Source organism: Phocoena sinus, chromosome 3 (assembly GCF_008692025.1).
Source record: "Phocoena sinus isolate mPhoSin1 chromosome 3, mPhoSin1.pri, whole genome shotgun sequence".
NCBI lineage: Eukaryota > Metazoa > Chordata > Mammalia > Artiodactyla > Phocoenidae > Phocoena > Phocoena sinus.
This window is the reverse complement of record NC_045765.1, coordinates 114220287-114234088: the sequence shown is the minus strand read 5'-3', so window position 1 is coordinate 114234088 and position 13802 is coordinate 114220287. Positions and strand designations below refer to the sequence as shown.

At 38.3% G+C, this 13802-nt stretch overlaps 1 non-coding gene across 1 annotated transcript; it reads right to left on the bottom strand.

The window, feature by feature from the left end:
• Positions 1-4033: 4033 nt before the first annotated feature.
• On the bottom strand, positions 4034-4140 carry LOC116752455. Its single transcript, XR_004349521.1, has one exon. It is a non-coding gene; the product is annotated as a U6 spliceosomal RNA (small nuclear RNA).
• Positions 4141-13802: the final 9662 nt, after the last annotated feature.

The window sequence follows — 13802 nt, the reverse complement described above, 5'->3', positions numbered from 1 at the left end:
TATGTCTGCCTTCTTTAAACTGTTGTTATTTTAGGTCTCTGTGATTCACAGTCAAGCTTAATTATAAATGATATAGAGAGTTTGGGCCTTATTATGTTTTCTGAACAGAGATACAACCTGCCCTATATATTCTGTTAAGAAACTTATAGGCAACCAATAGTTATGTAGACATTATTACAACACTCGGGGGCTTAATAGAAGCGATACTGGAATTAGGAAGAGAACCCTCCTCAGGTCTTTTAGACTCAAAGATTCCACAGTGCTCCAATTTACTTGAAGACTCTTTGTTTTTTAATTATCAGAAAGTGTATGCCTTGGTCTGAGATAATTTTATTAAAATCAGTGATTTAGCTCAGTGGTTTTGGTAAATATTTCTATCTGCAAAATTTCCCCAGGCCATATTGATTTATTTTCCCTTGTCTAACTCGAGAAATGGCCACACATTTTTAGAGCCAGGACCAGTATGTTAACACATATTGATGACAGAATTACCATGTTCCCTCAATTCTGAGATGCGTCAATAGAAGACGCATCACTGATTTCATAATAGCTTTTGAGAAAAAAGAAAAACATATTAAATGACCTCCTTTTTTTCTTAGTAAATGTTAATAGCTATATATATATATATATATAAATAAATATATATATATATTTATATTCACTACTTTTTTCTTTGGTACCATAATCAAAGTTTGAGTTTAAATGTTTTCCACATCCAATCTGAAGATTCTCTTGAATTACTTTTGTTTTACAGCACACCGACTCTCTGCTTTATTGAACCAGTTCTTGTGTTTTGGGGTCTTTTGCAACTTTGTTATTAGTCCTGTGATTAGTTAATGCTATATGCTCCTACTTAATTGTCTTTAGGTAAAGTTCTTTTCATCCCTTTCTCCATTTTTTTCTTTTTCCTAATAGAATTGGTCTTTAGGCCTGATTAGTGTTTTGAAAGTTAATGTAATTCTAGAATCTGGCTTTAAAATGCAACTCCTCATAATGAACAAAAAGAGATTCAGAAGAAGATGGAGTTGTGTCTCCCGCTTAAGCTTCAGAGGAAGAGGGGGGTCATTTTTGTCACAGATCAGTTTAACGAATCATACCGATAAGGAATAGATGGAGAACCCTCACAAGAACATTTATCTGGTTTTCCTGTGCACAGAGGCTTATATGAAGATGTATAGTTGTAACCAATCATCCTTGGCGGTATAATTTGAACAAAAGAGTTTTGCAAGACGCTAAAGTCTTCAGAAAATTTTGCGTGTACTGTGGAAAATAATCTCCCAAAGAAACCTGCAATTCTGATTTGTTGTCTTACTTGATCATTTGCTTCCTTGGTACTAGTGTTGTATTAACATCTCTGTGTCCTGAACTGTATAAATACTTGTAAGACTGTTCTGTCAGGTCAGAAAAGAATTATTAGCACTTTTCTATCGCATACATAATAGACATAATAAATGCTTACAACTCATTTTAACAATGAGATGGAGAGTCTTGCCTCATTTAAATTTACATGATAATTTCATGTAAATTTACATGATAATTTCAAAAAGTCAAGGTTCTAGATATCCTGGTAAGATTTTTTAAAAACATCAATTGTGAGACTGTAGTCTGATTTCAGGAATGCAGATATTTGCAGAAATACAGATTTTTAAACAGAACTTAAAATCAAGAAATCTTGGTATCTTTGTAATGTAATTCTTGTCATTTTATTTCTGTGTGCCACTGGATATTTAATTGTCAGAATTTTCTTTCCGTATTTGTAAGGGCTTTTTTTTTTTTTTTTTTAACAATGTATAAGGTTTAGAAGAAATCATAGTGAGTCTCCTCCCTATTTTGTGCTGGGGAAATCTGTTTAAAATAATTATCAAGAGCAACTTAAAGGGTAAAGTAAAGTACAGCACCCTAAAGAGGCCATGACTGGCATCTGAATGGTGTGTGGAAGGTGCTAGGAGCCTCAGTGCTTCCTGGCCATCAGTTAGGTGACCCATGAGGTGAGGGATATTCTGTGCTACCATTCTGTGGACACTTGGGCTTTTAGAACAACACCAGGCAGAGTCACATCTGCCTCTTTCTCAAGGCAGCTGCCTTCTCAAATCCTCGGCAAAGTACTGGGCATCTGGTCTCCTAAGCATATTGGGATGCAAACAGATTGTCCCATTTCGCTCTGCCCAAGGGCAGTGTTTCTCTAATTTTAGTCATTCATGTACCAACTTTATGGTTTTAGCCATATCTATATTATTCACTCAATATTTTTATAAGGCCTTATTCTGTTTCCTTAAATACATTTACTTTAAAAGGAAACTTCATATTACCTTAAATGGAAAAACTAGTATCACACAAAAAATGGAAGGCAACTGTAGGCCAGAGACAGGCCCACATCAGAAAAACCAGAATATTCAACCATGTGCTTCTGATTAAGAAAGCCAGTGTCTTCTGAATGCCTGTCCTAGCTGACAAAGTTCCGCATGATCTGATCTCCCCCAAATCACCCTTCGTATCCTACAGCCCTGGCCCACTGATCTTCTGACCAGACCCTTGACTCACCAAGCTCACTCTTCCTCTGCATTTGGCATGACCAGCTTTTTCTTATCACTCCAATGGCGCCATAGGTCCCATTTGCTTATTTTTGTTTTTATTTCTATTGCCTTGGGAAACTGACCTAAGAAAACATTGGTATGATTTATGTCAGAGAATGTTTTGTCTATATTCTCTTCTAGGAGTTTTATGGTGTCATGTCTTACCTTTAAGTCTTTAAGCCATCTTGAGTTTATTTTTGTGTGTGGTGTGAGAGTGTGTTCTAACTTCATTGATTTACATGCGGCTGTCCAACTTTCCCAGCACCACTTGCTGAAGAGACTGTCTTTTCTCTATTGTATATTCTTGCCTCCTTTGTTGAAGATTAATCGATTGTAGGTATGTAGGTTTATTTTGGGGCTCTCTATTCTGTTCCATTGATCCATATGTCTGTTTTTGTGCCAATACCATGCTGTTTTGATTACTGTAGCTTTGTAGTATTGTCTGAAGTCTGGGAGGGTTGTGCCTCCAGCTTTGTTCTTTTTCCTCAGGATTGTTTTGGCAATTCTGGGTCTTTTGTGGCTCCATATAAGTTTTAGGATTATTTGTTCTAGTTCTTTGAAAAATGTCATAGGTAATTTCATAGGGATCACGTTAAATCTGTAGTTGCTTTGGGTAGTATGGCCACTCCAATGGCAGCTTAAATGTCACCTCCTAAAGTGGTCACTGTTGGTGTCCTGTCCAGAAACCCCTGGATATCTTTCACTAGCTCTGTTTATCACTCTCTTTTTTCCAAAATCCCCCAAGACACCAACAGAATATTTTGCATATATTTTATTGAGTAGAAGGGGAACATAGAGAAATGGATGGATGAATATATTTGAAGAATTAAAATTAATTGAGTCAATAATTAATTCATTAATTGATAAGGCAGAAAACTTGTTAATTATTCTCCATTTGCAAGAATAGTTTCAGAATAATAGAGATTTAGCTAAGGGAATGAAACTAAGGCAGGAAGATTTATTCTCTTCTCCTGTGATTTTTTTTTTTTTTTTTTGCGGTACACAGGCCTCTCACCATTGTGGCCTCTCCCGTTGCGGAGCACAGGCTCCAGACACGCAGGCTCAGCGGCCATGGCTCACGGGCCCAGCCGCTCCGCGGCATGTGGGATCCTCCCGGACAGGGGCACGAACCCATGTCCCCTGCATCGGCAGGCAGACTCCCAGCCACTGCGCCACCAGGGAAACCCCTCTCCTGTGATTTGATGACTATCTTTAGTGTTGTGTCTGGATTCCTTTTTCTTTTTTGTGTGTATATCTATTATAGATTTTTAGTTTGTGATTACTGTGAGATTTTGTATAGCGGTCTATCTATCTATCTATCTATATGTGATTGTTTTAAGTTGCTGATCTCTTAATTTCAAATGCTTTTAAAATACCCTGCATTTGTACTCTCCTCCCCTCATGATTACCATTTTGATACCATATTTTACATCTAATTGTTCTGTGCATCCCTTAACTGAAAAAATATGGAACATTTCATGAATTTGCGTGTCATCCTTGTGCAGGGGCCATGCTAATCTTATCTGTATCATTCCAATTTTAGTATATGTGCTGCCGAAGTGAGCACTAAGAGAGGAACATTTAAGGAGAAATTTCCAAGACTGGGCATGATAACCAGAGAGGGCCCTCCTGGGTGAGTTAACACAGAGGAGAAGGGAAGATCTGCTTATTTGGGGACTAGCACAAAAGGAACACAAAAGACAAGTTTATTTGCTCTTCATTTCCCTTAGGTAGACCCATAATATATCACAGTTGTGTGTGCAAGGCCAGCTGAGCCTTGAGAGGACAAAGCACAACACCAACATCTGGTTACCATATCTGGCAGGGTCAGAAAATGGCTGAGATACCACCTGGAGGGCCAGTGTGGCTGTTTCGGATGATAAAACTCACTGTCCCCGGCACCTCTGTGATTTGATTGGATTCCGTAGACTGATGAGAGCCTCCCAAGGTGGAGGGGCTGTGAGTCATCTGGCTGCACGTCTTCCTGTCTGCCCTCCTCCCAGCTCACTGACTGGGTTGAGTGCTTAACTGTCACAGTCCTGCTGAGAAAACCGCGTGCTACTCTCTGTTCTCCTGCTCTTTCCAGCACACACACACGGACCCACTCCTAATGGGAGATGAGCTCCAAGAGTTGCAGCAGTATCTAATCTATTGATTGCACTTTTCCAGTGGTCTTTCCTGAGAAGACGTATTACTGGGATAGCAAGGTGTGGAACTGCTGATGTTTGCAGGAAACAGAGGTTGGGACAAGGTATCAGCACAGATTGAAGGGCCCTGTTGTGGAAGCCAGTGTCTCATGGGTGCCTACACCACTTCCCCGGGCCTCCCTGTCCATGAGGGCCCATTGGTGACCTGCCCTTTGGGGGTTTTGACTGGTACCAAATGCGCACATGCTCACTGCATCATACTTAAAGCACTAGAAGCTCGGGCACTGTAAGTGACAAGGCAGAGGAGAGAGAAAGAGGTGGGATTGGGGGATTTTGCTCCCTCACAGCCTCCACCAGCATCCTCCAAAGTTGCCTGAAATAAATGTTCAATCTATATAGCTGTTTCTGGCTTTGTAAATGCAGTTTCAAAATAAGTCCCTTAAAACTTCTTCCAACCATAAGGCTGACACTGAACCCCTTCTGGAAAGAAATTCTAAACTGGGGGACAACTTGGGACAGAATTCTTCTCTAAGAGAAGTTAAAAAAAATTAGAGTAGTCTATTTGACATCACTCTATCTACCAATATCTGATTCCTTTAGTATTCCAGGCATATGAAAGACTGCACTTCTCAGTTTTTATATTCCTTGCAGTTGGACAGGGCCACATGACTAGTTGTGATGGCCAGTGTAATGGTGCACATCATTTCCAGGCTGAGACAGTGAAACGCCCATGTGTGATTCTCCAGGCTCTTTCTTGCACCACTGAGGCAATCATGGAGAAGGCTGTAAGTTGAGATAGAAGGTCCAAAAAAGTTGAAACAGCCTGGACAGCTCAGTCACCATGCAGAAGACAACCACCCTAGAGATCTGCCTGGGCCCACAAACGTCTTTGCATGAGAGAGAAATAAACTTTTGTTGCATAAAGCCTTTGAGATTTTGGGGCTGTTTGTCATTGCAGCATAACTTAGCTCATCCTTACTAATATAAGAAGTAATGTTCAATGGAGTACCTGTTAATTCTCCTCTGATCCCATCTTTCCCCTCCTCCAGCCGGGTAATATCCTCCAAGCCGGACCTCTCTCCTCCAATCCTCTCCAAGCCAGATACCCCTCCCAGGCCTTTCTTCCACAGACCCTGCTCAGTTGTAGAGTTTGTGCTTAACCACCCAAATATTAGGACATGGCAGACCCAAGAATCTTTCTCAGCCAGATTGGCCTAAGCAGGAAATTCTGCTGAAAACTCATGCAGCTATTTCATGAAATAAACAATTTTAAGTTCCATGGAGAATTAGTTTGGGTATCCAGAAAAGAGACACTATTTGACTCTCTTCACTTAATAAGTATCTTTACCTGACTCATTTGGAAAGTAGGTCAAGTCTGTCTTTACTAGGTAAAGATAAGAACTACTTTCCCTATTTCCTGACACCTATAAGTCAGTCTTAGGACTTAAAATGTTGGTGTAAAAATAATTGCTTTTTTGGGCTTCCCTGGTGGCACAGTTGTTAAGAATCCACGTGCCAATGCAGGGGACACGGGTTCGAGCCCTGGTCCAGGAAGATCCCACATGTCACGGAGCAACTAAGCCCGTGCACCACAACTACTGAGCCTGTGCTCTAGAGCTCATGCTCTGCAACAAGAGGAGCCACCTCAGTGAGAAACCTGTGCACCGCAAAGAAGAGTAGCCCCCGCTCGCCGCCACTAGAGAAAGCCCGCGCGCAGCAACAAAGACCCAACACAGCCATAAATTAATTAATTAGTTAATTTTAAAAAATAATAATTGCTTTTTCTTTTTCTGTAAAGTTAACATCTAAGTGCCTGGCTCTGCCAGTGACCCAAACATGAAGGCTCAAGCATTCGCACAGAAGGATGTCCCCTTGGCCAAATAAGTTGCCTCCTTGGCCCAAAAGTCAGGCTTACAGGCTTGTGAAGTGCTTCATCAATTTGTATGGAACTTGGCACTCCTGTGCCATGACTGCTGGGAAGAACGCTAGGAACTAACTGTCTCTCCATTCTCCCTGATCACCTCTGAGCCGAGCCAAACAGGGTAAACAAAACAATGGATCCTCAGATGGGCTGTAAGAAATCTTCTGAGGTCGCCTTTGAAGTTAGTGAAGTAGGCATCACTTGGATGGTATGTCTACTTGCTATTTTAACTTATTTAGAAGCAAGTAACAGAAAATCTTACCACAGAGGCTTGAACAAGTAGCAGCTTAGTTGATAATTTCTCTTTGGTTTGATGTTTCAGAGCTTCAAAGTCCTTCTTGAAGGTAAGAAGTAGCCCTCAGAGAGCACTAGAATGTTATCGCTGGTCCTCAGGACATAGGACCTTTTTTATCAGCTATAGAGAGGTTGGAAAGCAGCTGTCAGGAAAGTCTCTGTGGATTATGTGCAAGGAAATGATGCTGATTTTCCTTTCTGTAAGAGACACTGGTAGTTGCCTCAGTGCCAGAACCTGCTAGTTATCTATCCAATATCCTATGTTCCTCTCTCCTTCCTTCTGTAATTCTTTTGGGGTGGCAATATGTCTAGTGATAAATCATACCTAGGTTAAGCCAATCATGACAACACTGCTTCCTGCTTTCTCAGACTCACAGATAAGGATGGTCTCATTATGACCAACGAGGTATAAAGATAAGCTTGCTAGGGAACTTTTGGGAAAATATTTGTATTTGTAATGAAATAGACAAGCATGGCTGGCACTAAATCCTGCCTTAAATGTAAAGATAATGCTTAGTGATATAGTAGTCATTTTGTGATCATTAGGCTCCAAGCAGGAGGGAAGTTCCAAGAAAAAGACTAAGATGCTAGCTAGCTCTCTCCACCCACGCCCCTCAAATTTCTGCTTCTGGCTAAGATGGAATAACAGGGATCAGGTTTACCCTTCTACCTGAAATGAACATAAAAGAGGACAAAATATATGAAATGACAGATTTCAAGACACTGGGACATCAGGCAATGAAAAAGAGTGATACATAAGAGACTGGGGGAAAAAATGTGAGCCCTATGATTGTCCCAGATTCTTGCCTTGACAAGAGTTTCTAGGCTGTGGAACAGGGAGCAGGAATCCAGGCAAAGCCCAGTGGACTTCCTGAATTGAAATGATAGCGGAAGAATCTGAGGAATGGCAGCTAGGTTTGCAGGACAGGGTACCAGAGAAGAGAGAGCTATACAAAGAGAGAAATCCAGAGATCTGCAGAGGGTTCTCCTTGAGTTTCAGCCAAATACTGATCAACACATGCATGTAAGAAAATTACCTAAGGCTGGGCAGAAAAACCAAATGGATTATGGTATGTTGCCTGACCACATGGAAGTAAATTAGAAATTAATATCAGAAAGATCTGTGGAAAATTCCTAAATATTTGGAAATTAAACACTTCTCTAAATAACTATTATCAAAGAACACAAAAGGAAAATTAGAAAGTAGTTTGAATTGAAGAAAAAAGAAAACAACCCATCAAATTTTATGGGATGCCACTAAAACAAGACTTAGGGGGAAAGTCATATCACTAAGTATCTATATTAGCAAAGAAGAAAGATTTTAAAATAAATGATCTCAAATCAGTGGTCTAAGCTTCCATCTCAAAAAAAAAAAACACCTAGAAAAAGAGCCAGTGAGACCCAAAATAAGCAGCAGAAAGGAAATAATAAACATAAGAGCAGAAATCAATGAAATAGAACACAGAAAAAAGAGATCAATGAAACCAAAAGCCAGTCCTCGGGGCAGATCAATATATGTAACTGATAAATGTTAATAGGAAAAAAAGAAAGAAGACAAAAGTCACCAATGTCAGGAATAATAAAAGTAATATCACCACAGATTCTACAGATATTAAAAGGATAATAGTGGAATATTATGAATAATTTTATGGAGTAAGCTTGATATCTTAGATGAAATGGAAAAATTCTTTGAAAGACCCATAGAAAAGCTCACTCAAAAAGAAATAGAGAGGCTTCCCTGGTGGTGCAGTGGTTAAGAATCAGCCTGCCAATGCAGGGGACACGGGTTCGAGCCCTGGTCCGGGAAGATCCCACATGCCGTGGAGCAACTAAGCCCGTGCGCCACAACTACTGAGCCTGTGCTCTAGAGCCCTTGAGCCACACCTACTGAAGCCTGCATGCATAAAGCTCATGCTCCGCAACAAGAGAAGCCACCGCAATGAGAAGCCCGTGCACCACAACAAAGTGTAGCCCCTGCTCGCCGCAACTAGAGAAAGCCCGCACGCAGCAGCAAAGACCCAACTCAGCCAAAAATAAGTAAATAAATTTATTAAAATAAAAAAAAGAATAGATAATCTGAATAGCTCTATATCAAGAAATTGAATTTATAGTTAAACATGGTCCACGTGGCATTGCTCATAAATTCTACCAAACATTTCAGGAATATTAATCCTAGATAATGTTACTATAACTCTAAGAAAACTAATCCTACAGAAACTCTCCCCCCAAAATTGAAGATGAGGAAAATACTTCCTAACTCCATTTATGAGGTCATATTACCCTGAGACTAAAACCAGATAAAGACATTACAAGAAAAGAAAACTAAAGTCTAATATCCCCCCTGAATATAGATGCAAAAATTAGAAATGCAAGATTGGTTTAACATTTGAAAAATCTGTCAATGTAATTCACCATATAAACAAACAGAAAACCAAACAACTTTATATGATCATCTCAATAAATGAAGAAAACATTTAACAAAATTCAGCATCCATTCCTGATATAAACTCTCAGCAAACTAGGAATAGAAGGAATTTTCCTTAACCTGATAAAAGACATTTACAAAAATGTACAGCTAACATCATACTTGATGAAAGACTGAATGCTTTCTTCCTAAGATCAGGAACAGGGCAAAGAAGACGACTCTCAACACTTCTATTCAACATTGCCCTTGAGGGCGGTGCAATCAGGCGAAAACAAACAAATCAAACAGAAAAGAAATAAAAAGCATACCGATTGGAAAGAAATAAATAAAACTATTTACATACGACATGATCTGTAGAAAACTCAGTGTAATCTACAAAAAAGCTTCTAAAATGAGTAAGTGAATTTGGCAAGGTTGCAAGATACATGCACAACCTATAAAAGTCGACTGTATTTCTATATACTAGCAATGGACAACCAGATATTGAAAATTTTTTAAATAATACCAATTACAATAGCACAAAATTTACAAAATACTTAAAGATTAATCTAACAAAAATGTTCAACATCTGTACACTGCAAACATTATTGAAAGAAAATTTAAGACACAGATAAATGGATGGATCAACTGTGTTTATGGGTCTGTTACAATGCCATTCCTCCCCAATCTGTAGATTTCATGAATCTCAACCAAAATCCCAGGAAGCTGTTTTGTAGAAATTGACAAACTGATTCTAAAATTCATATTGTACTGCAAAGGACAAAGACTAGCCAACTGTCTTTGAAAAAAATTGTTGGAATTAAATTACCTGATTTCAAGACATTACAAAGCTACAATAATCAAGACAGGGTGATACTGGACTTCCTGGTGGTCCAGTGGTTAACACTCTGTGCTTCCACTGCAGGGGTCGTGGGTTCGATCCCTGATCAGGGAACTAAGATCCCACATGCTGTGCAGTGTGGCCAAAAAAATCAATAAATTATAAAAAGACAGGATGATACTGACACAGATAAAGAGATGAATGAAATTGGATAGAGATACCAGAAATAAGTCCACACATATATTGATAACTTATTTTTCACAAAATTACAAAAGCAGTTCACTATAGAACGATAATCTTTTCAACAAATAATGCAGACTCCTAGGCATATACCTGGAGAAAACCATAATTCCAAAAGATACATGCACCCCAATGTTCATTGCAGCACTATTTACAATAACCAGGACATGGAAGAAACCTAAATGTCTATCAGCAGAGGAATGGATAAAAAAGATGTGGTACATATATACAATGGAATATTACTCAGCCATAAAAAGGAACGAAATTGTGCCATTTGCAGAGATGTGGATGGACCTAGAGACTGTCATACAGAGTGAAGCAAGTCAGAAAGAGCAAAACAAATATTGTATATTAACACATATATGTGGAATCTAGAAAAATAGTACAGATGAACCTATTTGCAAAGCAGAAATAGAGACACAGATGTAGAACAAACATATGGACACCAAGGCAGGGAAACGGGGGGTAGGATAAATTGGGAGATTGGGATTGACATATAGACATTACTATGTATAAAATAGATAACTAATGAGAACCTACTGTATAGCACAGGGCAAAAAAAAAAAAAAAGAGAAGGTGCAATCTGGTTGTAGGACATGTATTAAGTTAACCATAAAATTGCATTCCAAAAAAAAATGCATTCCAATATACAGTAGATACAGACAAATACTGTTTGATTCCACTTATATGAGGTACATAGAATAGTCAAATTCATAGAGTCAGAAAGTACATTGGTAGATGCCGGGGGCCCAGTGGTGGAAGGAGGTGAGGAGGGGGAATGGGGAGTTAGTGTTTAATGGGGGCAGAGCTTCAGTTTAGGAAGGTGAAAAATTCAGGAGATGGATGATGGTGAGAGTTGCATAACAATGTGAATGTACTTAGTGCCACTGAACTGCACAGTTAAATACGGTTAAAATAGTATGTTTTATATTATGTGACTTTTATCACAATAAAAAACATTAAACAAACAAATTATGCTGGAATAATTGAATATCCATATACAAAAAGAAAAAAAAGTGGCGTCTGAGCCATACCTCATACTATATACAAAATTAACTCAAAAATCAAAATAGATCATAGATCTAAATGTAAAATCTAAAGCTACATTTAAAAAAAATAACTTCTAGAAGAAAGTGTAGAAAATTTTTGTGACTTTGGGTTACACAAAGATTTCTAGATATGACACTAAAGGCATAATTCATAAAAGAAATAATTTATAAATTGAATCTTATCAAAATAAAAAATGTCTGCTTTTTGAACAACACAGTAAAGAGAATGAATAGGTAAGCCACATACTGGGAGAAGATATTTGCAAATCACATATCTGATAAAAAACTTGTTTCCAGAGTAGAGAAAGAACTTTCAAAACTTGATAAAAAGAAAACAAAAATCCAATAAAGAAATGGGCAACATTTTGGACAGACACTTCACCAAGAAAATATATGGAAATAAACACATAAAGAGAACACTGTTAGGGAAATGCAAATTAAAACCACAGTGTGATACCACTATACAGCTATTAGGAAGGCTAAGATTAAAAAAAAAAAAAAATGACCATACCAAGTGTTGGCTAAAGGATGAAGAACTGGAACTCTCATACTGTGCTGGTGAGAAGGTAAACTGGTGGAGCCATGTTGGAAACAGCTTGGCAACTTCCTTAAAAAAAAAAAATTTAACATTTACTTACCATATGATCCAGCCATTCTATTTCTAGGTATTTACCCAAGAGAAAAAGAAATATATGTCCACACAGAGATTTTTACACAAAGATTCATAGCAACTTTATTTGTAATAGTCAAAAACTGGCACCATACCAAATGCCCTTCAGTAAGTAAATGGATAAACAATCTGTGATGCATCCATACAATGGAATACTACTCAGAAATAAAAGGAATGAACTATTGATATAACGCTACAACATGGATGGATCTCAAAATAATTATGCTGAGTGAAAGAAGTCAGATGAAAAGAGTACATACTGTTGATTCTATTTATATAAAATTCTAGAAAATACAAACTAAACTATATGGACAGAAAGCAGATTAATGGTTGCCTGAGGAGTGTGGGGAGAGACAGGAAGGAAGGATTATACAGGGGAAGGAGGAACATTTTGAGGGTGATGGACATGTTCACTATCTTGAGAGTTGTGATGGTTTCATGGATATATACAAATGTCAAAATTCATCATATTGTACATTTAAATTATGTGGACTCTATGTCAATTATACCTCTAGAAAGCTGGGGGAAAAAAAGGTACTATCCCTGATGTTGTTAAGCCATTTAGTCAATGGCCGCTTATCTCCAAATCATTGATTATGAAAAACATCTAAATAATTAACCCAAAATAAGTAATTTTTCCTGTATTTGAAGCTGGAAGCAAAATTTACTACTATATCTACCCAACACCTTGGCTTACATAATAAAAATTACAGCATATTAAAGTTTAAAGGACTTTGGGGATTAGCCATTAAAGTCTTCCCAACAACCAGCCCCCCCCTTTTTTTTTTTCAGCTAAAGGAATTAGAAACCCAGAAACACGAAGGGACTTGCTCAGATCTGTTAGGAGATCCATGACAAGAACCACAGTACTCTGAGTCCCCAGTTGGGGCTCTTTCCAGGATGCCATACTGTGGTCTGCCGGTTCAATTTTTTACTTTCTAGATTTTGTTTCCTTAAAACCACAAAGAGGAAAAAAAAAAAAAAACCAGAGTGGAATTTAATGCTTACAAGTGAAATTACCTAAAGGAACGGTTGTATGTTTTATAAATGAGGCAACAGAGCCTTGTGGAACAGGAAAGAAAGGTGATATTTTCTCCTAGAGTCACAGAGCAAACATTAATTAAACACTGGTCTCTTGAAGCAAGTAAAGGAAAATGACATCACCTGCCCAAACAGTAATTCTCAAGTGCAGACTCACTTCCAGGAGTCAGCGTCTGCCTAACTGCCCCTCTGAGCTCGCCTGGCTGGAATAGCATCAGACATTTCAGTCCTGAGGTTTCCAAGGGTACTCACATGTTAAAAGTGAAGTGTAAAAATTCAGTCATTTTGTGTTAGTTGACATTTTTTAAATGGCATGGCTTTTTTTTTGTAACTTAAAACTAAATTTGTTTTAGATTAGGCTTACTCATGAAGAGTGGAAAGTTTATTTTGTTCCTTAGATGTTCCCATCTTTGAGCAAAGGCCAAACAATGAAAATTCTAACTGAGGTAGAGGAGGAACATGAGTATTTCACCAAATCATGGGTGACTGAGAACCTTCCTGGCTCCACGTGCTATCAATATCCTATATCTCTAACAAAAGTTAGGAACCTTAGCCTAACTATCTGTGTAGTTAACTTTATTTCTCTAGAGCATAGCACCAATGCACATATTGCATAGAACTT